Source organism: Puma concolor, chromosome A2 (assembly GCF_028749965.1).
Source record: "Puma concolor isolate L17-30 chromosome A2, mPumCon1.1.hap2, whole genome shotgun sequence".
NCBI classification, from domain to species: Eukaryota; Metazoa; Chordata; class Mammalia; order Carnivora; family Felidae; genus Puma; species Puma concolor.
This window is the reverse complement of record NC_141668.1, coordinates 100,361,523-100,380,981: the sequence shown is the minus strand read 5'-3', so window position 1 is coordinate 100,380,981 and position 19,459 is coordinate 100,361,523. Positions and strand designations below refer to the sequence as shown.

General features: G+C 46.3%; 1 protein-coding gene and 1 long non-coding RNA gene across 5 annotated transcripts in view; one reads left to right on the top strand and one right to left on the bottom strand.

Moving 5' to 3' along the window:
- LOC147583361 (uncharacterized) overlaps positions 1–19,459 on the bottom strand; it is a 476,502-nt gene that overhangs the window by 6,266 nt on the left and 450,777 nt on the right. The window lies entirely within an intron of this gene.
- The window catches only part of LOC147583363 (uncharacterized), a 230,523-nt gene that overhangs the window by 66,434 nt on the left and 144,630 nt on the right, over positions 1–19,459 (top strand). The window lies entirely within an intron of this gene.

The following is a 19,459-nucleotide window of genomic DNA, read 5'->3' as shown; positions in this document are numbered from 1 at the left end:
TTCTTCTGTTCCTAATTTATTGAGGGTTTCCATTTGAGAAAGAATGCTGTCTTTTGTTAATTCCTTCTTCTCCATCGACTGAGAGGATCAGATGTCCTGCCCTCCTCAAAAGGAGTCACGATTCCCTGTTGACAAATCTCCCATGATCTAGGGGGAAATCGCGAGGGAACTAAGGTCAACTCTTGCAAGAAATTTGGCCAAATCTCCCAGGAAGTCAGCAGAAACAGGAACTCCTAGCCTTGCCTGATGCACACAGGGTATGCTGGCAGGTCTGGGACATTCCTGGATTGAGGACCGCTAAGAACAACTGTGGTTGCGCCAAAGCTCAAAGATGCCACCAGCACTTCCACATCAGGTGCCTGGCTCATACCCCCAGCCTTTCAGTGTCCTGGGTGCAGGAGGGTGAGATGCAGACCAAGACATAGGAAGGGATGAACCAGACAGCCCATTTTCCACACACAAATACAAGGGACACAAACCAGAATGTAGGAGGAGTATGGAGAGACAACGCACATAGGAACTGGCCATGAGCACACGAACCGAGTCCCTGAGAACTTTCCCAGGCTTTGAACATTTCAGGGCAGTCTGCGTCGTCCTGCCCCTGAATTCACAGCCACTCTTCCCTGGTGACCACTAGCGCTTGATGAAGGGAAAATCTCCTGAGATCTAAGGTCATATCTCAGAACACGTGTGTCCAAAGCTCACCAGATCTTGAGTCACATCTCACAGGAAATTGGCAGCAGGAAGAACTTCCTGGTCTTGGCTGTACCTGCAAGGCACACCGCCAGGGCTGGGCCATTTCTGCATGGGGACTGCTGCGACATCCAGGGGTGGACAAAAGCCAACAGACACCGGAAGCAATTCACACGAATGGCCTCGCTGTACTTTCTGCCGCTCCCAGCCTTAAGGTACACTACAGCTAAACACGGACCAATGAAGTAAGAACAAATGGACTGGAGGCCCATTTGTCACACCGAACTACAGGACACAGAAACCTGACGGCAGGAGGGGAAGGGAGAAACAACGTGCACAGAAAGTGGCTTCTGTGATCACACTAAGAGGCTACCTGAGAGCTGTCCCAGACATTGGACATTTGAGCATAGTCTGTGTCTATCCCGAGTCTGTAAAACGAAGCCACAGTCCCCTGGTCACGAGTATCCCGTGATCTAGGGACAATTCTCATGAGATATAAGGCCAGATCATGCGAGATCTAACTGCACCTCTCAGGAGATCTTGGGACAAATCTCACAGGAACTCAGCAGGAGTGGGAACTCACTCACCTAGTCTGGTTTGTGCAGGACAGGGACATTCATGGATTGGGGACACCTAGGAACTCCCGGACTTCCACAAATGTCTCCAGGCACCACCACCAAAGTGTCCCGAGGTGTCTCACCAGTACTCCCCAAGCCTCTCAGCATTCTAGGAGCAGTGGCTGTAACACGGACTACTGAAATAGGAAAGAATGACTGTGAGAAGAAAACCTAGGGAAAAAAAAAAAAAAGATAAAAGGGGCCAGCCTGATGACTGAGGCTGGATACTCCCCATGCTTTCTAATAGCTTCTGTGATCTTCTTTGCCTCCTGCCTCCACCAGCTACCCGTGGAGCACCACTGATAAGTATCCCTCCCATTTTTCTTTTGTCTCTCAATCCCCTGACATCACCGCCAGAAAAGGAGGCAAAGGCCGAGGTGCGGGGCTCAGCCTTTGGAGGGAACGCCACTGGGCCGGCAACGTTGCCCCATAAACAGTGTTTTCTCATTGCCTGAATGAGTGTGGCTTGGCTCTTCCTGGGTGCCGAGTATGTGCTGTAACAGCTGGACTGCATATTGTTCATGCTAAATGAGAGGTGATGCAAACAGGAGGTCAGGAGGTGCAGAAAGAAACAAAGTGCACAGGAGCCGCCTCTTCTGAACACACAGGCAGCCTGCCATTGCACCTCCCAGGGTGCAGGAACTTGAGGGCATTCTGTGTCTCTCTTGCCGCCAGAGAACACAGCCACCTTGTCCCTGTTGACAAGTCTCCCGTGATCTCGGGGCAGATCTCATGAGATCCATGGCCAAATTTGGCAAGATCTTTTCCAACCTCCTGGGAACTTGGCAGGAGCGGCAACTAGGTAGCCTAACCTCTTTTGTGCAGGATAAAGAAGTCGACTTGTGCTCTGCCTGGGTTGGGGACACCTTGGAAAACCTGTGGTCCCACAGTAGACCCTGCCATGTCACCAGCATCAAGACACGAGGGGTCGTGTTCGTATTTCCTGTCTGTCTCAGCACCCTAGATGTGGTGGGTGAAACACCTGGCCACAGAAACAGGGGCTGCTGGACCAGATTGACCCGTTATTCCCAGTAAACTAGAGGCACAAGACACAGCAGAGGAGGAGGAGTGGGGTGAAGCACAGTGCCCAGAAATGGACTCGTGTGAACACAGAAAAAGTATCCCTGAGCGCTGTCCTAGGCCATGGACACTTAGCGCAGTCTGTATCTGTCATGACTCGAAAAGATGCAGCCACCTCTGCCCCGTTGACAAATCTTGTGAGATCCCCAGGCCAAATCTCACGAGATGTCAGGCCAAATATAGCCAGAAGGGGGCAGGCACGTCAACTCCTTAGTGTAGTCACCTTTGTGCAGTGTAAATAGGCAGGGTTGGGACACTCCTGCTTTGTGGACTGCTACCAACACCCAGGGTCCCACAAACAACCCAAGGCCACCACCCAAAGGATATGAGGTCCCTGGCTCACCCTTTCCAACTCATCCAGCGTTCCAAGAGCAGCCGGGGTAACAACCACCACTAAAATAGGCAAGACTTGGCCTGGTGGCCCTTGCTTTCTGTGAAGCTAGACGGGATTGAAACAGGAGGTGAGGAGGTGTGGGGGAAAGGAAAGTGCACAGCACCTGGCTCCCCTGAACACACAATAAGCCCTCGTTGATTCTCCCGGGCTGTGGAACCTTGAGGGCACTCTGTGTTTCTTCTAATCTCAGAGCAAACGGCCAACTCTGTCCTGTTGACAGATGTCATGAGTTTGAGGGGCAAATCTCATGAGATCTTAGGTCAACTCTGTCGAGATCTCAGGCCACATCTCACAGGAAGTTGCGGCAGCCAGAACTTCCTCTCCTAGCCCGGTTTGTGCAGGGGAATTAGGGAGGGCTGTAATATTCCTGGACCGGGGACACCTAGGAAAACATGGAGGCCCACAATAGCTCCCTCCATGTCACTGGCACCCAGACACAAGGGGGCTCCTTCCAACTTCCTCTCTCAGCATTCTCACTACCGAGAGATCATGACCTCACCAGAAAGAAAGAGTGGGGTGCTGAAGTGTAAGTGAACACAGATATGTGGAATTCTTTCCATTTAACTGGCTAACTGGGCTGCAGTTTCAATATTTACACTATACTACTTGCAGTCATGTGGTTTATGAGAGTTTTCGTACTTGAAAACAATCAATCTTAAGAGGCACTTCATTGATTTCTCAACCACCAGTCGTTTAATTCCTACCGGCATAGATCTTAATGTAATTTCTTTAAATGTTTTTGAATGGTTATGTATTTTTGAGACAGAGAGAGACAAAGCGTGAGTGGGGAAGGGGCAGAGAGAGAGGGAGACACAGAATCGGAAACAGGCTGTCAGCACAGAGCCCGATGCGGGGCTCGAACCCACGAACCGTGAGATCATGTTCTGAGACGAAGGCGGACGCTCAACCCACGGAGCCACCCTGGCGCCCCGATACTGTCATATATCTTAATACTATGTGTCTGTAAGCTCACAAATTATGATTTTTAACCTATTGTTTTACTAATTCTTCTATTTAAAAGTCAATGATCCTTCACTTCTTAAAGATATTCAGAGATAGTGATAAAACATCATATTCATTAATAAGTAGACATCACACACAAACACACACATAGATGTTTACTCTTCTTATTTCCTTCATACAATGTGTCCCGGAGGGAGAAAATTTTCCTTCAGCTCAGGAATTACCTTTGTATGTTTTCTGGTGCATATGTAGGGATGCATTTTCTATGTTTTGTGGGACATAGTTTCGCACAGATCATTACTTAAAACTTCCTTGCCTTTAAAACAAGGAATGAGTGAAAAGGTGGATATTTTAGGCACTCTAGACCAGGCTGATAACATGCTCCCAGGTGCATTTCCTTGTTCTCTTTCCCCTTTATCGCCCCTTGTGCTGCTGGTTGTGCAAGTACCTGATATCCTCGGGAGGGAGAAGGGTAAAATGGAGGAACTCTGGGGTCCTCAGTGATCACATGAAGGACTTTAGTCTCCAATCTAAACACACACCCAGCTCTGTCATGTGAGGAAATCTATGGGGACATGCTTTTGAAATGTGGCGCGTTCTCTTGTAATTCAGCATAACCTAATACACGTACAAAATGTTAACCTGCAAGATAACTTAGAAATCAGTCTACATCCATGAAAATTGGCTGTTTCAGTCAGTGGGGCATGAGACTCTTGATCTTGGAGTGTGATTTCACACCCCAAATTACGACTAGAGTGGACTCAACAGATATACGATAAAATAAGTATTGGAAAATGACCCAGGTAAATTAGGCTACGATGACTGAGCTGCTAATTGGTGGGTGGGATCCCTTTACGTCCTCAGTCAGCCCCCGGGAATGAGCATCTGAGCATTCACATAGTGCCAGTGCTGGTAAGGCAGCCACGTCTTCCCTCTAGGAGTTCAAGGTCTAGCCAGGAAGATGGAAAGAACACGAAACAAAAATGGGAATGACATGAGCAAGGACTCCATAGAAAACTTCAAGGTGCGACAACTGGGTCCTGAGCTCCCCCAGGGGAGGGTCTGACAAGGCTGTGCTGAGGAAACGTTAACATATCCTGCAGCAGTGCAAGAAGGAGTCAGCCCTGCACAAGTCCGAGTAAACGTAGCCTGGCAAATTGGTGTTCAGTTGGGGATCCTAGTCCCATCCTTGTGACTGTGCAATAGGTTTGGTAACAGGGCCCCTGGGAAGTTGGTGTCAAAACCATTCAGGCATTCAGCTGTCTAGGGAAATGGAAGAACCCAGGTTGGAACATTTGCACTTCGACTAGGCCAGAGGACTGGGAAGGGAGCTGGCCTCCTTTCTTGGCTGAGGGGACATGAAGTTACACATCCCCTTTCCAGATTGTTCCCATTCCCATTGGAAATATTGGCCCTCATAATGGACACTTGCTTCCCATGGTTCTATGTCGAACTATGTACCTGTTTAGACTTAGGAGTGTTGGAGCTGTCACTAACTCAACCGGCGCCCAGGCATAGATTTTCACACAAGCCTGTGCATGTTGGAAGTGGGCAGCCCACTTCCACTGGCAAGCAAGCAAGGCAGCCCAGCCACTGCTAATGGCAGCACTTGCACTTATTCAGACTTGGATTTACCTTCCATCTGGGGGCACAGAGGGGTCAGCAGGACCACAGGCATCAGTGGTGGGTGCAGGTCACCACCACAATGAGGTTTCTGGGTCAGGTGCCAAGGCATGAACAACGCTGTGCATCAGGCAGTTCCATAGCAGCCTCAGTGGCCCAGCAAAGCCACTCTGTGGTCATGGTGTGGCAGCCATGGCATTGGCCTATGCAGTACTGTCCTCCTTCAACATACTCAACAGTAACAACAGTGATAGTTCTGGCTGGCAGGACTAGTTCCACAACAGCCCCAAGGACAGTGGCAGAAGGCAGGGCCTGGCAGATAGGGTGGAACCCATTAGGGCAACACTTAGTGTTTGCCTCCTTACCAGTTCACCTCTCCCAGCCCACATTTGGAGGATTAAAGTGCTTTCACATGTTTACTCTCACATGAAGTGGATATGCATGTTGTGATGTGTAAGAGGACCAGGAATAAACTATGTGAGGAGATACTTAGTCAAGATGCTGGCCAGTGTGCAGTATGCCTGGAGAAATGCAGAGGAACGAACTAGAACAGGGTTGCTTTGTCTATTCCCATATTACTAAGGTTGCACTGGTTTTAAATAAATAGATACTGACCTGAGCATCATTCAGATACTGTAACAACTTCCCATTTTATAGTTATTCTTGTCTTTTCAAGATGTTTCAAAACCCAAGAGGCTCTGAGGATCTGTTCGTGGCAAAACAAAAAGAAAAACATAGGCCTACTTGGCCAGAAACCTGAGTTTGAGACTCATGCAGAGATGAACAAGCATATAGGGAAGTCTATCCTGTAAAGACCCTGGGGCCCTTTGGGACAACATATGCCACAGTCACAATAAATGGACCAGAACCCCAGTGGAGAGCCCAGGATATGACAGTAAGACAATCACATGGAATGGACCCCAGCATGGGCTCAGCACTAAAATAGAGCAAAGGGGTGAAAACACATAGAGGGAATCCAAGAAGTCTGCATCAGAGATAAGAATGAGATAATATAGGAAGTTATGTGACTAGCACAGTCTTCCCCAGTTCACTGACTGACTCAGGAAAGAGAAACACCAGCAGGATTTGGCCAACAGTGCCATGTATAAGTTCCACCTGAAAGCCCTGTCATCAAGAAGCCTTCCGATTTTGTTTTTCAGAATCAGAGGGAAAGACCTGGTTCTACTTATGTGCTCTATCCTTGCCATCAGGACATAGGGGCGGTGGTGATACAGCTGTAGCAGGGATGTACTCCCAGCCGATGGGTAAGTGTTTGGAAGCAGTACACGGTACAGGATTCCATCCAAGGGGACTTTATGTGGTGATCAGATCTTGGAGCATCATGCCCACATGAAAACTGCCTGTTCTTCAAAATGAATGGATCTATATTAGTGAGGGGAGGGAGGGCAACTGGATAGTGATGCTTGTGCATACACTAGCCAGCTAAGCAACACCATGTGCTCAGGGACAGAAGGGCCAGGTTTCCTCTTAGATATTAGACCCAGAGAACCTTCAATTTACAGAAACTGACTGGGAACCTGGCACCATTCATACAGTCATGGCTGTGTTAATAACAGCCCTATGGTCCTGGAACATGAACTGAGACCTAGCTAGAAAATCAGCAATGGGATGTGTATGAGTACAAGCAGTGCCAAAGTTCTTCATCTCCAAAGACAATAGGATCCATCTGCAAAGGAGATATCTTTCTTAATTAAGTCTTGATGCAGATAGTAGGATGGTTCCCTTCCTAAAACCTCTGGCTTAGCCTACGCACAAGCATTTTCCAGTGGGCACCTGCAAATGCTCTAGGCCTGGCGATGTCTACAAATTCTGAAACACAACTCCCAAAGCCCCTGTGACCAAACCTATTGCACACTCACCAAAATTGTTCCAGACTCCCTGCTTAATAGGAAAAGATATGACTCTGAGACACTGGCTCTGAAAGGATTCCAGGGAATCCCTTGATTCAAAAGAAGAGCAGTTATTCACTATTCCTATAATAGCCCGCTAAGCAAGAAGAGTTTGAGGACATGAGGGTCACTTGTTCTCTGAGACATCAGACTCTGAGAGTCCTCCACTGGCTCAGGAACTGACTGAAACTGACTTCCAATCCTTGGAACATGGCTGGGTATAGACAGCCACATTGTCTTTCTGTGTGAACAGAGAGCAAGTTAGAAAAGCAGCAATGGGAGAGGAATGACTACAAGGCCAAAGTTCTCCATTCAAATGGGCACAGGTCTAATTGAGGAAGGAGATATCTCTAACATCCCTTCCTCTTGTCCCACCCAGGATGCAGGATCCTCCCCTAAACACTGGCTTAAACTACCCTCAAGGATTCTCCGTGGGCATCTTTACACACCTTAGGTTTGGGGGTGGCCACGTAATTATAAAATGAAATTAAGAAGGACCCAAAGCAATACCTATATCAACATCACAAAGATACCACCAAATTCCCAAGCTGAAACAAGAGGACATTGCTCTAAGAAACTGGCTCTGAATAAATTATATGCAGAATGTTTCTTCACAAAAAGGGGTAAGTGGTGGAGATGGAGACACAGACTGCGAGAGTTCTTCATCACGCATGAGATTTGGAGAATGTTGAGAATGAAGTACCCAGTGCAGTCTCCTCTCAACCAAGTTCTATCCGGAATAAGAAATGCCCGTGGGCTTAGGACAAAAGAAGCCTCTGAAGGACTACATCTGGGAGCCCTGTCAGCAAGAAGCCTGCATTTTTTTCCATAGGAACCAGTGAATTATGGCTTTGGGTATCCCTCCCCCTTTTTCAATCAGTTGAGCGAGGCAGCAGTGTTTGAGCTGTAGCTGTTGGGTTCTGCTGGCTCTTGCTCAGGATTCTGGAACAAGGATTTGGTTCCCTCCATCCTGGCAAGGGCTCTTCTAGTGCTGACCCCCTCCCATTCATGTTGCCCATGTGCTAACTTTCTGCTTCTCAGAATGAAGAAAACTCAATCGTCCAGGTCAGTCAGGCAAGCTGGCTCCCCTTTACCTTACATAGCACAGCAGGCCAACCACCAAGCACCAAGGGAGTAAAGGCTTTCTTTCCTTTGGTAGAACAAAGCCTGATAGCTCTCACTTAGCACAGGAGCATAGTGGGAGTTTGCAGCCTACCCAGTAGTGCCAGCTGAGTGAGTCATGGCCCCATGGCTCCTAAGGGAGAAAAAATTATCAAGATACAGAAAGGAAAAGGAAATGCAAGGAGAGCCAAAGCTCAACACTTCCAGTGGGAATGGGGATACACTTGGAAAGAAGATGTCTTGTTTCATTTGCCCTCAGCCCAGAAAGATACCAGCTCCCTGGCCAGACCTCTGGCCCAGCCTACATATGAAACATCCTTTGCTTGGCCGCTAAAAATGCCCTGAATGGCTGTATCCTTCTGAAAGCCAGTCACAAGGCTTTTGAATAGGAGCCCTGTGGCAAAATCTCTCCACCAGTCACAAGGACTGGACCAGACTCCCAGGTGGAAGGCAGAGGATAGGACCTGGAGACATTGACTCTGAACGGATTGTGGGAAGAACCTTGTTTTTAGAGAAGGAGCAAAGATGTGTGAAGTCGAATAAGGAAAACCAGAACTCTTCAAAGATTGGAAGGGGAATTCTATGGAAAAGTGAGTGCCCAGCAAGAGCTCTGGTAACATGGCTGTGGGAAGAAGAAGAAACACCAGAGGTCTTAGGGAAATATGCTCCCTAGAATCTCCATTTGGGAGCTGTGTTGGCACCAGGCCTGACTTCTTCCTTCAGAAGGACCTAGAGAGCCCTGGGACTTGGTCTGCCTTTCTTGCTTTCTCCATCATTGACTGGAGTGAGCTCTGACAGTGTTTTAGCTGGGAGGTGCCCCAGATGTGGCTCCAAAGTGTGGAGAGAGGCATTGGTGCCCACTTCCTGTCAAGGGCAGTTTCTGGGCTCACCAGCTTCTGGAGCTCACCAGCTCACCAGCTACTGCTCTTGTGTGAACTGTCTGCCTTTCAGGGGGAAGAAACCTCAATCAGGCAGAGCAATGGGTCAAGCTGTCTACACTCCCCCCACCCCTTGCTACAAACAGCCAAGCGCCAAGCTCAGGAATAGGAGGGCTATTCTCATTCGGTATATACGATGCTGATGGCTGTCACTGAGCACGGGACAGTGAGAACACAACATCCATCCCTAGGAGCCCACTGAGTGTGTGCCAGCTCCATGGCTCCTAAGCATGAATGAAGGCAGAGTCAGAGACACAGTAAGGGTGATGGAATGGCTACAGCCATGACCAAAGGGCATTCAATATTTCCACAATGGGAGTGAAACCAATATGGCATGGAGATGTGTTTCTTCATGTCCCCTAGGTGCAGCAAGGAGGCCAGCTCCCTTCTAATACTGTCTGGTCCAGCCTCCAAACAAACTGGTCTCGGGTGGACCACTGCCAAGGCCCTATGGCTCTACATGTCTAAGTAGTCCTGAAACCAGAAGGTCAGGGTTCATTTGGCTCAACCTGTCCCACAGTCACAAGGGCTGATCCACATTGGACATCTCCAAGCCAGAGATAGTACTCTGAAAGACTGAATTTGTATAGACCCTGAGAAGATCTTGATGGATAATAAACAATGTCATTAAACTTGATATACCTAAGGCAAGAGTTCTTCATTAAGGACAAGAATTGGGTTATGTTTACAAAAAATGCTGAGCCTGGCATTCAAAATTGGCTGTCCAATGCACCCAATCCTCATGCCTCTCCCGCACTCTATCAGGCATGGTCAATTCAGCCTTCCAGGGAGATCTGTGCACTGGTATCAGTTCTGTCCCTGAAACCTCCTGGGACATAACCCTGACCCTAGCCAAGGATCTTTCCTTATGGGGGCCAAATTTGCAGGTCTGAAAGGAATGGATATGGGGCCCATAACAGATGCAGATTATTCAGCATGGATGTTGTGAAATCACCATGTCACATCCAAAGGAAGGATGGAGCTGCACAAGGGGGATCCTGAAGCCCGACCTGAGCTTGGCCCACATCATAGGCTGGCCCTTGAACCCGAAGACTAAGCCTGACCCACAGCCTCCCTTGAGCACTCAACTCAGCCCTCCAGGAAATTCAAGGCACTGTTGGTGGTTGTGCCCCTAGCACTTCCTGTGAGCCAACCCTAACCCCAGCCATGTCTCTGCTTCTGAGAGGGATCACGTCCTAGGTCTGAAAAAAGAACAGACTTGGGACTCATGATGGGTGCTGAAATATTGAGTGAGGTATGCTGAATTTGACCTTGGGATTTCCAGGCCCTGAATGGAGCTTCAAAGGGGATCCAGTGCCTAAATCTAAGCCTGGAACACACAATTGGCTGTTCACTGCACCCAAAGCCTATTATTGTTACGCACCCTAACAGGTGCACTTACTCACCCCTCCTGGGAAATCCCTGTATTGGTGTAGGTTCTGTCCCTGAAGTTTCCTGGACCTAACCCTGACCCTAGCCAAGGCTCTTTCCCTATGGGGGACCAATCTGTAGGTCTGAGAATAGAAAATAGATCTGGTGCCCATAACCAGTGCAAGATTATTCAGCACGGAACTTGTAAACTCATCAGACCATTTGCAAAACAGGGATGGAGATTCCCAAGGGGGATCCTGAGGCCAAAGCTAAGCCTGACACATACCTTGGGCTGGTCCTTGAACACAAAGGCAAAACCTGACTCACACCCTGACATGCGCCCTCACCACAGTCCCCAGGGAGAACTCTGTGCTGTTGGGGTTTCAGCCCCTGGAGCCTCCAGGGACCTTATGATAATCCCAGCCAAGGCTCTGGCCATAAGGGAGCCCAACATGGACATGTGCAAAAAGAACAGATTTAGGTTCAATGACCAATGGGGAATATCTCAGGGTGAAAGTCAGAATTTCACCATGACATTTTCAAAGGAGGGGTGGATCTGCACGAGATGATGCCGAGACCTTACATAACTTTGGCCCACAAATCTTCTGGCTCCTGTATTTAAACCCAAAAGTTGACATGTACCCAACCATGCACCCTCAACTCAGCCTTCAAGGCAGATGACCACATTGTTGTTGTTTGTGTCTCTGGCACTTCCAGGGAGCCATCCTTAACGTTAGCCATGGCTCTGCTTCTAAGAGGGCCCACCTTTTACCAAAAGAACAGATTTGGACCACATGATGGGTGTTGAAATACTCAGCGAGTAACACTGGAGTTGACCATGGGTTTTCTAAAGCCTGAAAGTGGGGCAAAGTGCTAAGCATGGAACACATAATGGGGCCATCCACTGCACCCAAATCCTGTGCCTGTCCAGCACACTAATAGTCGCACTCAAATATGCCTTCTGGGAGATCACTGGACTAGTATGGTTCTGTACTTGAAAACTTCCAGGACCTAACCATAACACTAGCCAATGCTCTTTCATGATTGGGGTACAATTCCTTGGTCTAAGAGCAGAACAGTTTTGGGGTCCACAAACAGTGCAAGAATATTCAACATGGGATTTGGAAAATCGCTATGCAATTTCCAAAGCAGGGAAAGAACTGCTCACAGGGCATCATGAAGGCAAATCTAAGCTTTGCCATGGATAAGACCTGCCCTGGAACCCAAAGATTAAGCCTGACCCGTACCCTACCACGTGCCTTCAACTCAGTGTTCTGGGGAGACCACTACACTACTGAGCTTTTAGGCCCTGGTGCCTCCTGGGACCTAACCTGAACATTTGGCAGTGCTCTGGTCCTACGGGGGCCCACATGGAGGTTTGGGAAAAGAATAGATGTTGTCCCAGTGGCCAATGGGGAATATCTCAGTGTGGAAGCCAGAATATTGCCATGACATTTCAATGGCTGGAATAGAGCTGCTGGAGGGGATCCCAAGACTTTGTCTAACCCTGGTCCACACAATCCTGTGGCTCTGGAATTCAAACCTTAAGCCTGACTGGTATCAGACCATGCGCCCTCAACCCAGCCCACCTTGGAGACCACTGTGCTGCTGGTAGTTCAACTCCCAGTGCCTCCTGGGTCCTTTTCCTAATCCTAGCCTGGACTAGGTGGACCTGCCATCGAGGTCTGAGAAAAGAATAGATTTGTCCAGGTGGACAACAGGGAATATCTCAGCCTGGAAGCCAGCATTTCACCACAACATTTCCATGACCAGGATGGAACTGCAGGAGGAGATGGTCCTTGCCTAAGGTCCTTGCCTAACCTTGGCACACACTATCTTGTGGATCCTGAATCCAAACTCTAAGCAGCTTACAAACCATGTTACATTTTCCAGTAGCTTGATGTGCTATTTAGAAAGATAAAATAAGGATAAGGAAGAAAATAAAAATCCTGGCATTCGAAGGCAATCACAGCCTAGGTTATTTTTCTACATATGAACATTATTTTCAGAGTGGAATCTCAATGTGAATTAGGTTATTTGGTTGAGTAAACTGTTTTTGTTTTTGTTTGTTTTTGTTATTGTATTGTTTTCATTTTAACAGGGTAAATTCAAGTCCATATCTTTAAATATCCATTTATATTGGTTGTCAACCTTTTTTACTCTAATCATCATAAAGAATAATCTTCACCTGATGACAGTGCCCTAAATAGTACACAGAAATGAGAACAACAAGTAACCATAGAAGGAATACTCTCTAACATTTTCCTTAAATAAACCATACCTAAGTGGCTGCACGAGTTTGCATTCCAACCTGCAGCACAAGAGTGTTCCCCTTTCTCCATATCCTCACCAACAACTGATGTCTTTTCTGTTGTTAATTTTAGCCATTCTAACAGGTGTGAGGTGGAATCTCATCATGGTTTTGCTTTGCATTTCCTAATGATGAGTGATGTTGAGCATCTTTCCATGTGTCTGTTTGCCATCTGGAAGTCTTCTTTGGAAAAGTGTCTATTCATATCTTCTGCCCATTTCATAACTGGGCTGTTTGAATTTTGGGTGTTGAGTTTGATAAGTCGTGTCTAGATTTTGGATCCTAACCCTTTATCAGATATGTCGCTTGCAAATATTCTCTCCCATTCTGCAGGCTGCTTTGAGTTTTGTTGATTGTTTCCTTCACTGTGCAAATGCTTTTTATCTTGATGAGAATATTACTCAGCCATCAAAAAGCATGGAGTCTTGCCATTTGCAACACGTGGATGAAACTAGAATGTATTATGCTAAGCAAAATGAGTCATCTGAGAAAGAAAAACATCATATGATTTCACTCATACATGGAATTTAACATATGGGAAGGTGGGGAGGAGAAGAAAGGGAGACACTTAATGATAGAGAACAAACTGCAGATTGATGGACAGAGGTGGGTGAGAGATGAGCTAGATGAGTGATGGTTATCAAGGAGGGCACTTGTGATGAGCACTGGGTGTTATATATAAGTAATGAATCACTGAATTCTACTTCTGAAAACATGTTAACTAACTTTTTTTTATTTAAGAAAAATTTTTAAATGTGTATTTATTTTTGAGAGAGAGAGAGAGAGAGAGACAGAATATGAGTGGGAGAGGGGCACAGAGAGAGAGAGAAAGAGAGAGAGAGAGAGAGATACACAGAATCAGAAGCAGGATCCAGGCTCTGAGCTGTCAGCACAGAGCCCAATTTGGGGCTCGAACCCACAAACTGTGAGATCATGACCTGAGCTGAAGTCGGATGCTTATCCAACTGAGCCATTTAGGCACCTCCTAACTAACATTTAAATTAAAAAAAGAAAAAAGAAAGTCTTAACAGATCACTTACTAGGTCATGGTCCATTAAAGTGTTTTGACAATGGTGTGAGACATTCTGTCTGACACCATCATTTTAAATGGTTGTATCATGGTCCTGCTTCCAGGGGAAATGGATCCTCTCTGTCTGAGAAAGAGATGTCCCATTGAAGGCTCTTAGAGTCAAGCACAGATCACAAATGCCTACATGAATTCTTTGTGCAAATTTCTAATCACTGTCTTTGGTTTCTAAAAGCAGAACCTCTCACCATAATCAAAGCTGATGGCAACTGAAATCATGGCAACAATCACCCTCCGGTAAGAGAGTTGAGGTCCCTCTCACTACTGAAACATAAGTGCCCTTAGCTCTAATGCCCCAAAAGGGGTCTAGTTTCAGGAGTTTGGTGAAATGTTTTTGCTGGTTTGGTGGACAAATCCATTGTCCTATGTTCACTTTTCTAATAATGAGTGAGGCTGGACGTTCATCACTTACAGCCATTTTGGAAATGGCCACTGTTCTCGCTTCTGGGGTATGCCTGCTCAACATACTCTCCTGGACTTTCCCAGGGGATGCAGACAGTGATGCATGTCCAGTCAAGAAACTTCACTCCTTGTAAAACCACTACACTGTTAGTGACTGCCTTCTAACCAGTGAAACCCAGTTGGAGTGATGGGAGATCAGTTTCAAGACTTCATGACAAAAATTCTGTCACTTTCTTCTTACTTTGTCCTGTGTTTGTTCCATCTCTCTCTCCTGTCTCTCTACTCCGCTGTCTCCCTCCTGCCCTTTCTCTCTCCTCCCTTCTTTCTGTATCTCTACTCTGTCTCTCTCTGTGTGTGTCTAACTCTCTGCTTTCTGTCCTCATTTGCTCCCTCTGTCTCTCCATGAACCCTGGAAATGGGGAGATCAAATACTTAACTTAGGGGCTACCCTATGAGACCCCTATATAGGAGAGAAAGATATACGTTCCCTGGTCAAAAGATTGAAATAGGCTCTCAGTTCAAACTGAATTCTGATATTCTGATATTCTGATATTGCCCATATCAGTGAGCTTGGGAGTAAAATATCACCCTGTTCAGTCTCCGTTGAGACCACAGCCCTGGCTTCATAGAGACTTTGAGGCAGTATCACACAGCTATGCTGTGCCTGGATTTTCTCCCAGAAAAATGTGAGCTATTAAATATTCGTAGTTTTAAGATTCAAGGTATTCGAATAATGCTGTCAGCGAGGAATGGATAACTAACAGTCTAATAGGTCCCAGCATCTGGTCTATGATCTGCCTTCTCCCTGCCTCTCCCCTTCCAGGATCCTACAGGCACATTTTCCACCTTTTTAATGTTTCTAACAGAAAAACACAATTTTGTCTCCTATTCTCTGCACCAGCAATATCTTCTCCCTGACACACTGCAGACATGTGCAGTGTGGATTCCTTTTGTCATTCTGGCTCCAGTAAATGTCACCTCAGTGCAGCCTTTCATATACTCCAGTGACTCCCCAACCTGTCCTCACATCACACTCATTCTTTTCACAATTATATTTGTGGCTTCTTTTTTTCCACATGTCTTTCATAACTTTGTTCATCTCCCCCTCCAAAATGTGAATACCTGGCAGGCAGGGACCACTTTGTCATTGTAAGCCTTGCACTTAGGCCCACCAGATCCCCAAGCACAAGGTGAGTGCTTGGGACAGTTACTGAACGAAGAAATAGAAAGACCATGGAACACTCCATCTAGATTTTGACCAGCTTAATCTGTGGAGATAGCTGCTAGTAATGGGAGATTCCTGTTGTATCCAGAATGACCTCTGAATGACCTTTCCCTGGTCCAGTTTCTCCAGCAAAACTCAGTGGACACCACTGACACTGGAGGCTGCCTGTTCCCTGATGTCCAGCACTAGCACTGGAGCCACAGGCATGAAGATCCCCAAACAAAATCAGCACTTTTATGTGACTGAGAGGAAGGTAGTGGCCCTTTAAGGTCCCAGGATAAAGCTCAGGACCTACAGACTCCAGGACTGTGCAAGGGAACTCAGGCTTCAGCCATTCCCCTTACTCTGTCCATCCCCAGTATATAGTCTTTGCTCATGGGCATCCTCAGGTTGCCAGGACAATGACTCCTTTGATTCCAAATGAAGACTCTGGGTGTCCAACAAGGACTGATATTGTGCTTGGACTCTAGACTCAGTGTACAGTGCTCTGACATGTCCTTCCCTATCCCAAGTCCTCACCAACCCAATTCCCGAAGCCTCTAGGCTCTCAAAGACTTCCAACAAATGTAGAGCATTTCTACAGTATCTCAGAACACAGTGAGTCACTGATAGAGAGCCAAGGCCAATTGAGCATTTATGATTGTATGCAACTCTGGAGAAACCCACTGGTAACATAACTCTCTATGGAAAAACATTGAAGCCTCTTCTTCTGTAGCTGTTGTCTAAGCAAAGGGGAATTATTCATAATTCCAGGTTCCCACAGAATTGGACTGCTGTACCCTAGTCCTTTCCTCAGAGAGACCTGAGCTCCCACCTAGAACAGGGACTGGCAAATGTTTTCTCTAAGGGGCCAGACTATAAATATTTTAGGCTTTGTGGGCCGTACGGTCTCTGTCACAACTACTCAACTCTGCCTTTGTAGCATGATAGCATTAATACACAATACATAAATAAATGAGCATGCTGTGTTACCCATAAAACTACACAAAGAGGGACTGGGCCACAGGACCTAGCATGTAGGCTGCACTTTGCATTGACTTAGGTAAAGGAACTCAGCCATGCAGCTTAAATTCTGAGCCTCATGTGTTAAAAAAAAAAGATGAAGGAAAAGTGCTTACTGCATATGGCTTTTTATAGGAATTATAAAAAGTAAATGGAATAAGGTATGTAAGCCTCTTAGCATCAGGCCCGGATATTGCTTGTTTAATAAATAGTAATATACTTTTTTGAAGTCAGTAAAAGAGACTCTCCAATGTTAGTAGCCCATTCTCATTTCACAACTTAAAAAAAAAAAAAAAAAAAGGTAGGTTTAGAAAAGCCAAATGGAATTAACAAGAGGGAATTTAAGGTGCCCACACCTGTAACATCCAGGGGTATTGCTGGCCTCAGGCATAGCTGGACATAAGGGTTTTGCATGTGCTATTCCTTCCACCTGAAATGTTCTCCACATCCTTGTCTGCCTACACCTGCCAAAAGTCTTTCTCAACGTTCAGATTTCAATGCATTCTTTAGGGAAGGTTTTCCTAAATTCTTGACTAGAAAAACTCTCCCTAGAACAAGATTTTAAAATCCTCCTTTTGGGGCGCCTGGGTGACGCAGTCGGTTAAGCGTCCGACTTCAGCCAGGTCACGATCTCGCGGTCCGTGAGTTCGAGCCCCGCGTCGGGCTCTGGGCTGATGGCTTAGAGCCTGGAGCCTGTTTCCGATTCTGTGTCTCCCTCTCTCTCTGCCCCTCCCCCGTTCATGCTCTGTCTCTCTCTGTCCCAAAAATAAATAAAAACGTTGAAAAGAAAGAAGAAAAAAATAAAATCCTCCTTTAGCATTCTTCATAGCTGTGCTTTAACATTATGAGTAACACTTTTCTTCCTTACTAGTCCACAAGCTCCAAGAAACTTTGATATGCACAGGAATCACCATGCAATCTAAAATGCAGATTCTGGTTCAGTAGGTCTAAGGTGGGCCTCAGAATGTGCATTTCTAACAAGTTTTTAGGCCATGCCAAAGCCAAGGCTACTGGTCAGCACACATTTTGAGTATCAAAGGCTTCATTATCCTAGACCTCTTAATTACCTTCTTTCCCATTAAATCCTATTAATTACTTTTGCAGAGAGGAGTGTCTATTTTTTTCCCCTTCAACCCATCAACCTAGGTTCCCAAAGCTTCTCCTTTTATTACAGTCAATCCCCCTCCATCTCCAACACCACCACTACTTATGGACTGGCTTAGCAAGGAATTTCCCAAACAGAAGCCCTCTCTTGAGGAACCGTAGAGCCATTGACTGAAATGTTTCCTCCCCACCCTCTTTTTTTTCCCCCCCCCGCTTGATTCCTTCAGGCAGTAAACCCTAAGCAGAGAATCTATTGTTGGGATTTAAGGTGCCAGCAAGGTGCATTCCTTTTTCTCCTTCCCAATTCTGGGGACCAATTCAGCTATAAACATAGGAGAGAGACTAAGTTTTTTAAAAAAGTACCAGTTTTATTATGACAAAGATTGGGAAATGTAGCTGGGATCCAAAGCCAAATAGGTTTGCTACTCTGCTCTTAGAGTAACTTTCTTTCAAAGCTTCAAGCCACCCCACTACAGAGGAAGAGCCTACCCCTGTCACCTACCACATGGACAAATGGAGAATTCAGGTGCACCTAGAGGGAGGTTGGGCTTTGCTGCTTAGTTTCTTTTTCAGCTTTATCACTAAAGGCAGGTTGCTCCTACCACATAAGTGGGTGAGGAGCAGAGAGGGATCAAGGGCACTACTATGTTACTTTCCTTCCAGAAGACCCTCTAACACAAAGCATTAGTACAGTGGGATAAAGGGCTTTTTTCTTCTAGTTGGACTAAAAGCCTAATTTGTTCTGAAATCTCAGACCTCAAATCCCTCTTTTCTCACTAAGCCTTCCATGAAAGTCAAGGGAAAAAACAAAGGTCACCATATTTTGGGTAAACAAATGGCAGGGGATACTTGTGGCTTAACTTCAGTGAAGCTCTGGAAGACAGTGATAGATTGGGGGTGGGGGTGGGGGTGGGGGTGGGGTTTCAGAGGAAGGAGTATTTGGGAAATGCTGCAGTAGGCTGGGGCCAGAATGGCTCCAGTAGCCCCAAAGGATGATGAGGGCAGTTGTAAATAGCAGAGGAAGAAGGACTCCTGCTCCATCTCTCCAAATTCTATTTTCTCCCATCTTTTCCTTCTCCTTCTGCAATTCTTACCAATTAGTAAAACTAATGGATGTTTTCATTTTAATCTCTTGACCACACACAAAACAAGCTTAAGATGAGTAGTCATCAATTAGTAATCACATAACCCATGACAAAGACTTTGACCAAACTTTTAGTCAGGCTCCTCTGAACCCTCTTCTCAAATGAGGCCTCAAACTTTGGATTTCCACGTCTGTCTTTGCATCACCCAATTTAGCAAAACTCTTAAGTCAGTTCCATAAGAATCCCTACCCTCAATATCTGATCAAATCCCTTGTCCCCCACCCCTGGTATTTGAGTACACTGGCCTGCCTTCAGCAAGAACCTTATCAAGTTGGTTTAGACAGAATTCCCTCCCCATGTTTCCTCTTAGTAATTTTCCATCCACTGAAAATACAATTTGGAATTGAGCCTGGTTCTATACTGAGATCTGTTTTCATCTATCACAAGTCTTAATTAAATAAAACCAGTTTATACCACTTTACTATCCAGCTCTGGTTTTGACACTCACCCCCACCTCTAATACCAAATATGG